Source organism: Eucyclogobius newberryi, unplaced genomic scaffold (genome assembly GCF_026437365.1).
Source record: "Eucyclogobius newberryi isolate DKJ021-1_F unplaced genomic scaffold, fEucNew1.0.hap1 SCAF_22, whole genome shotgun sequence".
Classification (NCBI taxonomy): Eukaryota; Metazoa; Chordata; class Actinopteri; order Gobiiformes; family Gobiidae; genus Eucyclogobius; species Eucyclogobius newberryi.
In genome coordinates, this window is record NW_027315857.1 from 19,494,621 (window position 1) to 19,510,945 (window position 16,325).

Genomic DNA, 16,325 nt, shown 5'->3' on the forward strand with positions numbered 1-16,325 from the left:
GGTCGGGTCGACGGTGAACTCTTTGAAAACCGTGAAGGGCTCGGGAAATGTGGGCTTAATCGAATTGAGACCAACTTACTTTGGTGCTGATAACAAACAGATGCGACTTAACTTCCTCTTTTCTTTTAGCTTTGCTTTTTCAGCCTGATTGAAGTAAACGTGCTTATTTATTCATGCTAATCACCAGTCCACATATGAAACTCGCTTGTTTTTGCATTCTTTTGGTGGTGTTTGTCACTCTTGAGTTTTGTTTCACACTCTGAGACCCTCAAACTCAGGCACAAGGTGAATACTGCAAACTACAGTGTATTGTTATTTATTATTAGTATATTCTCTCTTTTTTATTATTATATTGATGTCCACAACCTTTTACCTTTTAAGTTTATTACAAAGATTTAAAAAAAAAAATCAAATTAGGACTGCAATAATAGCATAACAATCGTTTATAAAGTATATATATCTCAACTAACTAAATATATTGCAATAACACAAAGGTCCTCCATCTGACAGAGATGAAATAGCTGAAAAAGTGTTATTTTCAGTTTAAATACAACATTAAGGCATACATTTTTTGTTTTAATATGATTCTGTTGATTATTTCCAATATCAGTGGCCCAAATACAAATAATATTAAATTTCCCCCGGTAAAAAAAAAAAGTGCGACTGCTTGTTTAGTCATTTTCAATCTGATCATTCTAAAAGAGAAACGTACAATATAATTCTGGATAATTCTGGATTTAACTCAAATTATTAGCTTAAAAACAAACTATGTGCACAATTTTAAAGAGCACAATGAAATTCATAGCTCAGTTACAACTTGTTTTTTTGGGCAGCAAAGCCAAATTATTACTACTTCAAAACAACTGTCATGATATAAGTAGTAGTATAAGACCGCTGTGTGCTGTCTGCATCCAATTATAAAGCGTTAGGAAAAGTGAGGAAGAGGTTTAAGTAGAAGTAGTAGTACTAGTAGTGGTAAAAGTTAACAATAAGCAACAACTAATTCCACCACAACACCTGCATCCTCCTTCTGCGGGTCATGTTCTGTTCTGTTTTGATCCGATAGATAAACCCTTTAACCATCCGTACAAATTGTTAGCGTCCTGACAAAAACACTGGCCCCGGGGATCAGCCGAGCGTCCCGACCAAATCAAAGCACTTTCAACAGTCTTGAGACTCTGTCAAAGACCTGTCAGAAAATTTTAAAATCGCATTTATCTCGCGTCGGATTTGTTGTTTCAGTGGGCAGGTGCAAGCAGAGGGCGCCGCAAACGACATGATTTGTAGCACGGCAAGTATTCGCTGGAAATACAACAGTACGCGGCCGTTTGAGGTTCACCGCGGAGGTTATAGAGGTTCACATTTAGCGACTTTGGAGTTGTTACACCTCAGATACACGAGGTGGTGTGAGAAAGCGTGGGTGAAATGGGACTGGGCTCGTTAAAAACAGTTTAATCTTAATTTGCTTTCAGATTTCTTCACTTTTACTGGCAGAGGGTTTGGATGAGGACTTCTAGTTTAAACATGCTGATTGCAGACACTTACAAATGCCTTGATTAAAATTTGATTAATTGCACAGCCCTATGAGGCGGCGTAGTATCCAGCGCGCTCGCCTCGAAACAAGAGAGTCCTGAGTTCGAGTCCCAGAGCGTATTGTCTCATTCTATATGGAGTTTGCGTCTAACAAAGAGCACGCACGACAGGCTAATCCTGCAGCTAGTTACTCCTGACGAGGCTCCTTATGCTAGTTATTGGTCCCCCTTGAATTATATACTGTGAAACTGACATTATTTGTACAAATGTTTAAAAGAAACTGCATAATAATATTCTTGTGTTGTTGTAAATGCCAGTGGCACAATAGCTGAAGTGAATAACTAACATAGAGCCAAAGTGTGGGCAATACTAACAATATTCAGATGATAATGATGTCAATCCAACAAAAATGTGTCAAAAAATGTCTTTAATGTGTTAATTGAGGTTTAATGATCATAAAATGTGAAATGTTTGAAAAAAAAGTGCAGAAATATCACCTTTTAACTTTTTTTTTATCCTTTATTTTTTATTTGCTCTTTTTGTAGCATTTTAAACTGCAAACGATTGACTCAATATTAAAATTGAGCATGTTTTCAATTTGCGATGTTATTTAAATTTCCATGTACATTGCCTGTACACATGAAAACCTCAAACACGGCTTTAAATGTCTGATATTGAAATAGTTGCTGAAATAATGCCACCAATTGCAGGAAACGACAAAAAAGTGATTAACATATAGATAAAGGTACATTAATGAACTTTACTGTTTGAGGTCCATCATCGTTTTAATGTATTGCTTAGAATGTTCCACAGTTTGGCATTAATCGTTTCTATCTCTATGGAGACAAATGCAGGTTTTGGTTTTCTTTGCGATAAAAACATAATTTAATAACAACTTGTGACAAACGTAATGTTTATATGTTTAATTCCACACTGTAGAACATTTGAGGAAAAGCATTGAGACAAACCAGAAAAGTTACGTAGTGCAGCTTTAGTGGAATGACGCAATGTTTCCCAAACAGGGGTACGCAAGCAGGTGAAACTGAATAGCATTTGAGTTAAAAAATCATCTTTTGTAGTAAAATGTACATCTTTCAGAACGTTTAGGACATCGATATTATAAAACAACAGAACACCGTAATAACTGGTAATACAATAAACAGATTTATTTGCGTCGTACCCGAGTTACGAGACAAAAAAAGGTCGGGATCCACTGGTACCACGGCTCCAGCGTTGCTATTATCAGCGCTAAGCTAAGGCTAACGACAATGATTGATGCCTGAGCAAAAGTAAAACTGAAGTGAGACAAATAAGCACTTGGCCGTCTCCAAACAACAACATTTGAAGTGGCTAATGCGGAGTGTATTTTAGCCAGTCTGGGGGGCAGCGGCTCATATATATCATTTACCAACAGCTAATGCGCGACGGGGCAGCGCGCGGGGCTAAGTGTAGGCTGTGTCAGACTGTAATTGTTGTTTGGATTCGGGCTGACGACTAAGGAGGAGGCTGGCAATCCGTCTGGGCAAAAATAGCCACTCAAAATGATTCAATGCAAACACTTTCCGATGTAAGGTGCTATTTTTAGGTAGATGCTTTTTTTAGAAGTCTTAAGAAATCCTCTTTTGAATGGCGTTAATTAGCACATTTTCAAACGCGTGCGATTCAGGAACTATAATCTATATTTTAAAATGTATTCGCCCGGTTTATTAGACACTTTTCCGAATTGTTTATGGCGTACTTACAGGTGCTCGGGCTGCTACTAACGGTTATTTTGCTATCTAACCATTATTTGTTCCATTAATCACATAATTTACACTTAAGTTTAATTGTTTGAACTGTAAAAGGCCCGTGAATATGACATTTTTTAACAAATTAGACCGTATGAAAAAAAAAACACTGAACATAGCTGTTTCCTGTCTCATTTGGGTTTTAAGTCTTTTGCTTTGTTTGAGTCATAAAACGTCTCTTGGCAGGTTTTGCAGTCTGTGTATTAGTCCAGATAATATTTATTTGATTAATTAGTTAGATGCGTGGAATTTATTGTTTTTTGTGTTTTTTGTTTCAATTATTTTTTTATTGAAAGAATAAACACAGACCAATCAAAACGTGTGTAAATAAAGATACAGTCCAGTAACTTTTGTCAAAAAAAGAAAAAAAAAAAGAAAAAGAGAAAGATGAAGAGGAAAAAAAAGAGAATAACAAATAAAAATAATAATTTATTGTTGTAAATGTCCTAAAAGGTGCGCCACGTAACTTTCAGGTGACATTCACGCTGCATGTTTCTATAGAAGTGTCATTGCTTTGCCTGGAGAGATGCACAGCGGGACAGTAAACGTTGCTATCGCCGTGGAGACAAGCGAGTGACAGATCGGTGTTTGACTCATTCTCATAAATCTAAATGGTACATATGCTTTTATCACAAACAGCTGTTGTGTTCGACATCTTATAAAAATGTTCGGTCGTTAATCGGATGAATCATGTGCGATTATTAATTTTTATGACGGTGTAATTAGTCTTGTCCGTGGATTGGTTGTTGTCTTTGTCCAACTTGGATAGTGAAATGTACTGCCAAGAAACCGATGACAATTGTATTTTATTATTGTAGTTATTGGATCGAAATTGTATTCAGACTTTGTTACCGTATTTTCTGGACTATAAGTCGCACTGGAGTATGAGTCGCACCAGCCAAAAAAATGCATAATAGAGAAGACCAAAACATATATAAGTCGCACTGGAGTATGAAATGCAGTTGCAAGTGTGAAAATAACAAATAATATCACATATAAGTCGCTCCGGAGTATAAGTATATAAGTATAGATATAAGTATAAGTCTCGCCCCGGTCAAAACTATGAAAAAAGGTGCAACTTATAGTCCGAAAAATACGGTATGCAGCATTAATGGTCATCTGTCTGCATTGCGTAGTCTAAAATGTTCCACAGTGCGGCATTTAACATCTATACATCTATCAATAATCTAATAAACCGATTTTTTTTTTTTATTGCTTGAAAAATACCTTGGAAAACATGGAATCCTACTTGAAAGCGGGCTCGCCTCTACACAGATATGACCTGTAAAACTCCCTGGTGTTGTTACTAAGCTCGTTTCCATGGAGATAGATAGATAATAAAGGGCATACTGTGAAACATTAAATAGTGATGGTTAAATAGTGCACTTTTATCAAAACGGTCCTCAGCTTTGAACTCGATAACACAAACTATTTAACTGTCCCTTTTCATAGAACCGTTGTATTGGACATGTTTGTGGTGCACTTGAGTCCGGACTCACCCGGCTGCCCTTCTCTGGGTTGCACTTGCATCCTCTGCTGCAGTCCAGCCCATTACACGGCTCGTCGGACTTCTTACCCTGCAAAGACACAGAAATAGAGCACATTAGTTTATGCATATGTTTAGTTTATGCATCATGTGACAACGGGATCATGAAGCCATAAGAATGCAACACAATTTACCCAGCAAGTGCATGATAACAATAATAATAATAATAATAATAATAATAATAATAATAATAATAAATATAGCCGCAAGCGGCAATGATCGGCCCTCGCCACGCCGCCGCCACACCGCCGCCACACCGCAAGAGGAGGGGGCGCTTACGCGCCCCAATTGTCCTTTTATTACGCTAAACATAACTAAACATTTAAGCTCCATATAAAATCTGTAGGGGGCGCTGTGGCGCCAAATTAATTTATTTCACTTCAAGTAGGTTTAGGGCAAAGAGTTTAACAACTGATTCTAATTTGACGCAATTCGGACTTTATCTGCGCAAACGGCAGAAATTTTAAATATGGGAGATTTCTGAAATTCTAGCTACAGTTTGCGGCTTCGCCGCACAGAGACCGTGACAGGTATCAATGTAATTTGGATAACTTTTGATGTCCCACTCCTCAGTAGCATTTTCACCAAATTTCAGCTTTTTAGGGCCAACGCCCTGGGAGGAGTTCGTAAAAGTACGACGTTTGGAAAAACTCCGAAGTCATGTTTAGCCATTTTTGAAGCAATATGGCCGACATTTGGTTGGGCGGACGGCGTTGCCGTAATAATATTTTTTACTTCTCTTGTCACCATCTACCTCTGCGCCAAATTTCATGATTCTACGATCAGATTTTTTTTGGGTCATTTCCCATCTCTCAATGCATTTTTGGTACATTTGGGGGCGCTGACGCGCCAATTTTTTTATTTTAGAAAAGGGAAATAGCCAGAATGTAGAGAGGCACGATTTTTAGAGATGTGAACATTTTTGTGACTTTTCGTCAATGTTCACTGGGTGAAAAATAGGGGGGTTGGTCCCGAGAAGAAGAAGAAGAAAGAATAATATTCCGATGCGAAAACAATGTTTCCCATTTTTCAAATATCATAAACTATACATTTTCGGAAAGCGCTCGCGCTTTCCTACCTCATGGTGTGGGTCCCTGGTCACTGACGGGTACTTTCGTTAATTTTGAGTGGGCTCCGCCCACTTTGTGTTTTTGGCCCTCTAAACAGTAATAATGTTCGTCATCTCGCGGTCGTCATCTCAATGTAAAGTGCTCGTTTAGTGCGCACTTTTGCACGGGCTTCGCCCGTTTACAACGGTAATGTTCCATTTTCCTACTACTAATTAGTATGCACGGGGCGTGCGTGAGTGAAGGAGTGCGTTAGTGAGTGTTTGGAAGTGGGCGAGCGCTTCGCGCTCGATTTCGTGCGCACTTTCGCAGCCGTGCTTCGCACGGCCTTACGAGATTAATAGGCCTCTCGCCAGCTTGTGGCGCTCGGGCCTAATAATAATAAAATCATTTTCAACGCTGTGGTGTACTTATTGGCTGATGTGCATCTAACCTACCTTGGTACTGTATGGTCTATAATGAGTTGTCAAAATATCAGAAAACAGCTATAAATTGGACTAGTATCGACAACTAGATACTAATGTAAAGTATCATATAACATTTGGCAGTTTTAGAATGATCCTGAGCTTTACCAGAACTAGTATAAGACATGTTTGATAAAGAAAGTTTAAGTCTATTGTCTAAAACCTTGAACTATTACAAAAAATGACATGTTTTCATTATCGTTGAGGTATCAAAACAGTACTGAGAAAGTATATCGCTTAGTAATGACATCGAGTGACAACACCAGTGCCCATACCTGACTTAAATTTGCAATAAAAGTTGGTCATATTTTTCATATCTGTAAAATATTCAATGTAAGCTCTGGAGACTACTGAATTTCCATGAGATTGGACTGTAAAACTTCTTCCTCACCCTTGTATCTCAACTCCTTTAAAGTGGAAACACCTTCAATACTGTAGCTTAACCTCTGCGTCTTTTGGCTGGAGCATTCCTCACATATTCACGCACCATGACCCTGTTTGCGCACTTAATAATCTGACATTCGTGTGACATAAACGTACGTACACAAGCGTTCAATCTTTTAAAACGTACCGGGAGCGGGGGGGAAATATGACTTAAACCAGTAGGAGTTTGACACGATCCTTTTCGATTATCTCTCGATTCGTCTGAAAACATCACGCGGCTTATGAGATTTGGGCGTTTATTATAGGAGTCATACGGAGGTTGTTTAAGGTAGTCCCCGAGGTCACGCGCAAAGGTCATGACTGGTATTCCAATGTGATTAGTGAATGAAAAGCGCCTGGTAGGGGTTAGGGACGAGGGTACGGCGGGGCAGCGGGGACAAGAAAAGGAGTCTCAAATGGGGGTATGGGGAGGTTAAAGGGACAACGGGAATTGTGGGAAAATGCGCAGGTCAAGTTTTAAGAGTGTATGTGTTAAGTATGTTCGTATGATTTAAATGGGGGGCAGCGCGGACCCCCGGAGTGAGTGTCTAACGGAGCGAAGGGGTTCCAGACGGATCAGAGGCCTGAGAACCAACACAGAAATATAAAACATGAATTATACTGTATGCACGCTCAAAAAAATGTATATCTACAATTTCTGTGTTGATGGGGAGGCGATATTGACAAAAATGAATTAAACATTTGTGAGTATCTTGAGTATTGATCAGAAATTTGCTAAATGTGTCTGTAAATGTCTTGGTTGTGGTTCAAGTATCACAGAAAACATGAATGGACAACAAATATAACCACTGTTATATACACAACAAACTGATACTGATTTTATGTCAATTAATAGTCTATATTAATCTTATAGTCTTATACTATAGTATTATAGTCAATATACTACTTTTATAATTTCAAAAATAACAACTGCGATATTTCAAACAATATTTCGCTCATTATAGGGTTTTTCCATATATTCAGTATAAAACGTTGACCTACATGCACTTTTTTATAGTGTTTTATTATTAACAGAGATTGCACTTATAGTTGTTTCTTGGACTAGGGCTGGAGAATGGTGGAAATCAATGCAAACCCAGACAAAACTGAGACTAAATCAAGGCCAATTTAGACCTAATAAGGAAAATCATGAATAAAAATCATCTTTCTTTAATGTTTTGATTTGAAAAAAATGCAAATTAATGTTGAATGGAGGACTTTGATGTTATTGCCATAAATGTTTTTGGTCGCCTATAAGATCTTATTTACATCCAACTCATGATTTAGTCCTGATTTATGGCAATGTGTGTTTTAGTCTGGGTTTGATCATGGCGGTGCTTTGAGTGAAAAGAACTCCTGGTATGATTTGTCCTGGTTTGGTCACGATTCTGCCTCAGTTTAGTCCTGATTTACAGAATTGGGACTATACAGCGACTCAACCCAGAGCGGAACTAGACTGGGACTAAACCGGGACTCGAACAGGACAAAATCAGGTCTATATCCGGACGAAAATGTGCAGACATACCAGTGTAAAGTGTGCTGTTCAGGTTTAGTTCAAATATGGATGTGTCAAATTACTGCAAGACTGGTTCACTAAGGAAAAAAACAAACACAAATCCAAGTTAAGTTGGCGTAATTCAATAAAACACACAGTCTAAAAAGGCTTGAGAGCCCTGTACAGTACAAGAACCTGACTGACCTCATTTGAAGTGCACTTTAAAGTCAGATGAGAAGTTGCGGAGTTTTACTGGACCATGAGGGCTCAGTGGCCCGTTCCTGCCTCTCTGATCTGCTGGTTTATTCTAATCACACTGACAGAAGCAGGACACAGCACAGAGTCAGGCCAAAGAGGCTCCGGACGAGAGGGGAACCCAGACCTGGTTTGGCAAACACTCAAAACACGGGGGCCCTCTGCAGTTTCAATATCAGTTTTATCTAGAGAAAATGTTCATGTTTATGCCTTTCTTTGGGTTAGTCATTGTTTACAACTACTTTCATCATGGTTTAGTCTAATTTTCCATATGATTTAGTCCCAATTTAGAACTGGATGAACGGTGAAGAATATACTGTATTTTCCAGACTATAAATCGCACTTTTTTTCATAGTTTTGGCCGGGGTGAGACTTATACTGACAACCACAAGAGGGTTCTCGTTTAATGTATTTGCGTACATTTTTCCGACACGCTCGATCCCGTTCTGGCCAAGTCGCTTCCATCCCGACCTGTCATCCCCGCATTACTTCAGCTATGAGCCTATTCACCGTCCCTGAATCAATCCCACTGTTTACCCATACTTTACTGTACAAACGCGTCCATTTTGAAAAGCTGTCTCCAGCCGCTCACCTCCGAGTGGCATTTGGAAGCAAAACGGGCCGATGTCTAGGCTTGTTCCCTCATTCCTAGAGGCACTGATCTTATCCACACACACATATACAGTCCATAAGCCCTGGACTGGCATTCTGCGATCTACACACTTAAAATACCGGGTTCTGATGTGACGAGGAGCGATAGGTAACGCACGCCTTTTGCCTTTTAATCAGTGCGAGAATCATGCCGGTGTCTGGGTTTGTTGGATGTTGAGGGAAGGGAAGATGGAGAAGATGTGTGTAGGTGACTTCTCTCACTGAGTTGTCATTTCTTTGCCTAGAATATCCCGCAATGTGGCATTACAGTGACCGGGGCACCAGGCCGTGTTTCAGGTCAGATTTAAGAATGTAGTGCTTCATTTTTGAGCGATTAAAAACACCCGAAATGGAATGAGTGCAAGATAGTTAGCAGTAGCACACCATCCACCAGAAAAGGTTGCATAGTGCGGCTTTAAGGTTGTGCACGAACTCTACATTCAAACTGGGACCATCGAACTAAACCCGGAACGAAACTAAAATGGACAAGGCCAGGACTAAAACGGGACCAAATCAAGTCTATATCAGAGTTAAACTGGGACCGAACAAGTACAAGTGTCAAAAATAAGTGAATAATGACGTGCCCCATTGATAATTGAGATTCAAAAGACAAACCTTTATGTTCCTCTGTGTTTTTAAAGTCCATTCACCTTCACCAGACTCATCATGACATGTCTGCGTTCAAATTTCCTTCACTATGACACCTAACCACCATCAAAGGTTGCAGTTTACTCTGTTATCGTTGTGTCCTTTGCTTTGCCCTTTGTTTATATAAAAAAGTAATAAAATAGGTTAACATTATTTAAAGTCATACCACAGGAACGACTACGAAAAAGGGGTGTCCAAAAGCAGTCTAAACAGCAGGTGATGGAGGGACCTTTAGGCGTATCTATCTTGCATTTATTCAGAAACGGGATTTATTGCTCAAAACACCATAAATTCTTACTATCAGCACGATCGCCTCAACACAGAGCTGACCTGTAACGTGTCCTGGTGGTGTCACTCCCCAGTGTCCATTGAAATAAAGGAAATAGATGTGTTTAAAGCTGGAGAAGCTGATTTTTTTTTCTTTTTACACACCACGAGAGGAGGAGGTAGGCATTTTAACCTGTCTAAGTAGCTGTCACAAACCCTTAGATACATCGTTACTATTCACAGAGCTTAAAAACTGCTTTTTTCAGACGGCAAAGTGAAACTGGGGCAGTCCACACCACCACAGCCAATCAGAGCGCTGCATTAGGCTCTTACTTCCGGCTTGAAATGAATGAAATACTGTATTAGACTGATTTAACCATGTGCAATACCGTCATATTTATGTGCAATTACTGTCGTACTCACATGCAATAATGTCACATTCATGTGCATATAACTGATGAAAATAGAGTGTTTATTTTGTCTTACGCTAGCTGTTTTTACTTTATTTTATCTTTCTTTTTTGCCCCTCCATTCCTTATTAAGAAATGAGAGGTTTTGTCTATAGGAGTTTTTGTTTATAAGAGTTCTTCTATTAAGAGTGTTTTTTTTTTAAACTTCCTATAAGTTATCTGTCCTTTTCCTCTGTATCTACCTGCGTTGCAACAATGAAATTTCCCCATGTGTGGACAATAAAGGAATATCTTATCTTCCACGCAGACATCGTGCAGCAGTCTGATTTTGGTCACATAGTCCAGCTTTTACAATAATACTATACAATAAAACAAAACATGTTCTCATTTCCAACAATACAAGTCAGGTTCTGCAGCTTTAATGTCATAAAAAGGCTCTAAATTATATGATCAGTGGAAATGTCTCCACGTCTATACAGTCACAGCACTCGGCGTTTTAATTAAAGTTGTCAGAGCAAAGCTGACGTGGGCCGGCCCCCTCTCCGGCCCCCCCGCCGTGATCCTGTCTGAGAGTTGAGTCTTGGGCGCTCGTGTTTCAGAAGCTCGCTCTGTGTCGCGCCCTTTGACCCCCTGACGTTGAAACTCCCGTCCCCGGGTTTGAATCATGTCCGAATGACGTCCCGCCCCATCTGTCAAACAGACACTTCATATACATCAGCTTTCAGCGCTCGGCAGTTCAAGTTCTCGATAAGTTCAGTGAATCCCGTCTAATTGTACTTATATAACCGGTCCGTAACTTTAAAACGGGGTTGCACGCTGCTCTATTAAATAATAAGTACCTTTTGCAAAAATAATGAGCAATCTAACATGATATGAGGTTTAATTTAAGATCCTAAGTCCTGAAAAGATGTCTTTACAATTCAGTTATGACCATGTTTATGTATGGTTTATTGCATTAGTTGAAAGTGCCCCCTACAGGTTGATTCAGCCATTGAACTAAAATGCAGTTAAGATAAATATATTTTTGAATTTTGCAAAAAAAATGTGATCACACACGAACAGCACATTTTTTAGGTTTATAATTTAACTTCCTGTTTGTAATTGATGATATCACACTTGGAAATTACCCAGCAAACACTGGGCCAAAACGTATCTAACGTCCCAATTTTTTTTAATTTGACAAATAAAAAACGTATTTTCCGGACTATAAGTCGCACCAGCCAAAAAATGAATAATAGAGAAGAAAAAAACGTTTATAAGTCGCACTGGAGTATGAAATGTGGTTGCAAGTGTGAAAATAACAAATAATGGGACAATAAAGGATTATCTTATCTTATCTTATCTTATAAGTCGCTCCGGAGTATAAGTATATAAGTATAAGTCGCACCCGGCCAAAACTATGAAAAAAGCTGCAACTTATGGTCCGGAAAATACGGTATATGAGAGCGACTTTATTTTGTTGAATTAATGTTTAGAGAGTTTAAAAAAAAGTAGTTTCTTTATGTAAATTATGCATAAACTTAATAGACTGAAAGGAGTGTAACTAGTGTGATGTCACTTCCTGTCATTCTCAACAGATTTCTCAACATTTTCTCCACAAACACCCGCTCGATTCCTGTAAAACTATCATTTATATGTACAACGGGGTTAAATACACCAAATAAAGTCAAAACGAGTGAATGGTACAAGCCCTTTAACGCGTCCTGCATTAGCTCTTGTGTAAAGTGTCAGGAGCAGTGGATTTAGATCTAAACGTAGACTTTCCTCTCCTTCTCTGAGTGCGCTTGAGCCGGATGAGCCCCTCTGCGCGCCTCTGTCCGTGGTACACGACATGAAAGCGTTTCCGTGTCTTTGTTTTGACACTCTGAATCTCTCAGACGAGAACTTGTTTTCGCTCAAACGCTGGATCTTATCTCTGTTTTACACTTAAATACATTCTGAACATTCATTTAAGGGAGATACAGTTTGTTGAATGATTACGATAACGCGTGTGAACATACAGCCACCTCATCCTGCCCGTCCCCAGCCTCCTCTCTCCTTGTGCAGCATTTCTTACGTTCTCTGTCCTCGTTTCCTTGATTCCTTTCTTTCTCTTCATCTCCTTATCCTTGTCTCCTCGTTCCTCATCTCTTCTCTCCTTGCCTCCCCTGTCCTTGTCTTCTCTCTCCTTGTCTCTTCTTGTCTCCTTGTCGCACCTCCTCTCTCCTTGTCTCCTATCTCGTCTCCGCTCTCCTTGCCTCCTTTTTCTTCGTCACCCCTTTCCTTTCTCCTTGCGTTCTCTCTCCTCTTCTCCTCTTTCTTCTCTCCTTGCTTCCTCCCTACCTTACCTTGCCACCTCGCTCACTGTCGTCTCTCCCTTTGCCTCCTTTCTCCTCGGCTCCTCTCCCCTCAGCTCGTCTCCTTGTTTTCTCTTTCCTCGACACCTTGCCTCCCCTCTCTCTGCCTCCCGTATCTTCATCACCTTGCCTCCTCTCTCCTTCCTAATCTCTACTCGTCTCCTCGACTCCTCTCCTTATCTTCTCTCACCTCATCTCCTATATCTCCTCGTCTCCTTTCTTCTTGCTTCCTTATCTCCTCGATTGCTCTCTCTTTGGCGCCTTGTCTCCACATCTCCCATCTCCTCGTCTCCACTTTCCCACCTCCTTCTCTGTTGCCTCACTCCTTGTCTCCTCGCCTCCTCGTCTCCTCTCGCCTCATCTTCTCCTCCTCTCTGTCTCCGTTTCCACATCTACAGCTAGTGTCTCTACAGCTGTGTTTGGGCCCCTAGCGCTTGTCGTTTCTTTTCATTTGTTTATTCCTGTTTCGGACCGACAACCACGATTTAGCGTGTGTGGGACGGCCGGCTCGTTTGATTGTGCGCTCACGTGCATTTTTTGGCAAATGTAAATATTGTTCTGATCCGAGCGGAGGGCCACCCAGCTGCAGCGGGTCACCCATAACTCCGACACTGTAGCTGAAGCTAAACAACACGATGCACAGCCGGTCAACGTGACACAAAACACTCCGAAGGGAAAACTCCTCAAAAATGTCAGAGGAAATAATCTAACAAGTTCTGAAATAGAGTTTTTCTATTAAGAGTGTTTTTTAAAGCTTCCTATAAGTTATCTGTTCTTTTACTCCTGTATCTACTGCGTTGCAACACAAATGGACAAGTAAAGGCTTATCTTATCTTAAAAGTTATTAGCATTGTTTTTTTACAGCTAGTCAAGTTTCAAGTAGTTTCAAGTACACTATTTCAAACTGTTACGGCCACAAGCTTTGAGACCAGAGCAATAAACGACTTGAACACTAACTGCGTGATAGCAGCTGGAGTAATAATGTTTTGCCAAGAATTAAGTTGATTACACTACAAGGTACTTTTCCCGTCTTGATTTGTGAGTATGTTAGTGTTACTTGAGTTGTAGGTGTCCAAATGCCTTAAAACACTATAATATACAGCAGAAATTGGACGGTATCAAAGCCATTTGTCTCCATCGTGTTTGCCTTTCATTTGTACCGTACGAGATTTATCAAGCGTATTTGTCTCGAGGATTTGCCTGCAATTATTTAAAGTACATTGCAGACAAATTGACTTGTCCTCTCCGCAAACATTTACCTCATGCTCCACTTATTATAATCTTCGTTGCAGCATTGGGCCACTGAAAATCCTTCTGTAAAGGTTAGAGAGTAAACAGTTGAGTGTGTTTCTCAATCTATAATCCTGTTTAGTCCCGGTGAATGTTTAGAAAGTCTTTAAATGTCAGGATTTTTAAGTCTTGCTCACCATTTGTTTCATTGAGCATCACTTAGCGGAAAAACCAAGACATTAGCTCACTTTATTACCAGCAGAATTGTCTTGTAAGGTACATGTGGCTGCAAGTTTCCCCCATTCAAATTCCACTAAAATGTCTTATAATTACAGATTCAACATATTTTTCCGATCACAGTACGTTGGACAACTTTACAAATGCCCCTGGACCATGAGTTATGTAGAAAAATAACATTCAAATTTGCTTTATAAACCTTTGGACAAACATCAGTGTGTCCTCGTTATATTGCAGATGCACTTTAATATGAGCAGAATTGTCTTGACCTGCAATTGACAAAATTAACTCAAATTGCTTAACTTAAATGTACAGTGCAAGTTTTCCCCAACACGATTACACTAAAATGCTTCCATAGCTTTTGAGGGTCTCATTTATAAAACTTGCTCTCTTCTCTCACGTCTTTCTGCGTCCAATTGTCCTCCTGAAAGTTCCAATGTCCGAATTGTTGGACCGGTCTGCTCATTTCTATGTCTTTTTTAGATCATGGACTTAACACGGAAAGTCACGCTTGAAACATGTTTGTACATTATTGTGCTTTATAAATGAAAAAAAAACTTCCAAGCATAGTTATGTGAAGATCGCGAACAATGTCTCAACAGCATGACCAAAGATGAACCATGCATTTTCATTAGACTGCAGTGGAGCCTTTGAGCAAGACACTTCACCCACTTTGCCTGTATGACATTGATACAAAACAGCAGCCATGTTTCCTATTAGTCAAAATTGTAAAATAACAAAATGTAAAGCACTAGAAAAGAGAGATAGAATTAAGCTACAAGCCTCATAACTGTTTAATGATAATAAAACAAAAGCTTTATCATTTCATGCAACATTAAAAGCAGAAAAAAAAGGCGTGGCCAATATCAGTATGCATCATCGTCACACGCAACTGTGAAGCGTGCAGAATTATTACAGTGAGGAAAGACACCTTTAAGCACATTTAGAAGAGCATTAACGTCCATCATTTTGAACAGCAATCTGTCAACATACCGAACGTAAAGGTATGCACAGTGAACTTTTCATATTTACCCTTTTCCATTCATCACTCCAACTTGGAAATAGTTTCGGCAAGTTTCCCCCAAAATGCAAATAAAAGTGTTCCGAGTTGTCGACTGTTTAAGATGATGACGTCTGGGTAAGTTTGCGTGTTAAAGCTGCATATTTGGGCATGTGCGTTTCATGTTACCTTTGGCTAAAAAATTTAAAAAAAAGTCAGAGAACAGAACAAATGTAGCTTACAGACATGATTAGTTCTGAACCTGTCCAGCCTTGTTCACTACTCTCTACTGTCGGAGCGTAATTAAGGGCTTAGGAGGGGATTTTAGTCGTTTTATCATGAATTCTGGGGCAATTTTAAGGCAAGATAAGACCAGGCATGCTTGTCATTTCAGAAGATGAGAATTCAAGATATATGTCCCTCCATTTGGTTCCTAAAAAGCAGCAAGAAGGATATTTTTAACTTATAGATGATTCAAATCTTTTGTTTTTTTTAATAGAATCCAAACACATCATTGGGTTCACACTGAAACGCTTTGGGAAACAGACACACTTTCTTACAGGTTGATATAAGCCAACATCTTGCCTAGATGTATTCATTGTCAAAGGTAACTACCGTATTTTCTGGACTATAAGTTCATAGTTTTGGCTTATACTCCGGAGCGACTTATGTGTGATATTATTTGTTATTTTCACACTGGCTACCGCATTTTACATGTTGATTATTTTCACACTGACAACCGCAAGAGGGCGCTCTCGGCTCTAAGCGATGCAGAAGAAGAATCTGCACTTCCTCTTCCTCTGGAGTTTGTAGAGTTGTTTAGAAGTGACACAGAGGAAGAAGAATTCAATGGATTTAGTGATTTGGGGTAAAACTGATGCTTTGGTAAACTTGTTAGCATGTTCTTTATGCTATAGTTATCTGAATAACTGTTCATATGTTACGTTAACATACCAGACACTTACCACAGTTCTGT

At 39.5% G+C, this 16,325-nt stretch overlaps 2 protein-coding genes across 3 annotated transcripts in view; one reads left to right on the forward strand and one right to left on the reverse strand.

Annotated features, from left to right (window-relative positions):
- Window positions 1–4,892, reverse strand: part of col4a6 (collagen, type IV, alpha 6) — a 51,627-nt gene extending 46,735 nt beyond the window's left edge. For both annotated transcript variants that reach the window (XM_072458496.1, XM_072458495.1), the window contains exon 1: window positions 4,820–4,892. The gene's annotated coding sequence lies outside the window, so the exon portion shown is untranslated. The remainder of the gene's footprint in view (window positions 1–4,819) is intronic.
- col4a5 (collagen, type IV, alpha 5 (Alport syndrome)) overlaps window positions 1–16,325 on the forward strand; it is a 362,461-nt gene that overhangs the window by 194,114 nt on the left and 152,022 nt on the right. The window lies entirely within an intron of this gene.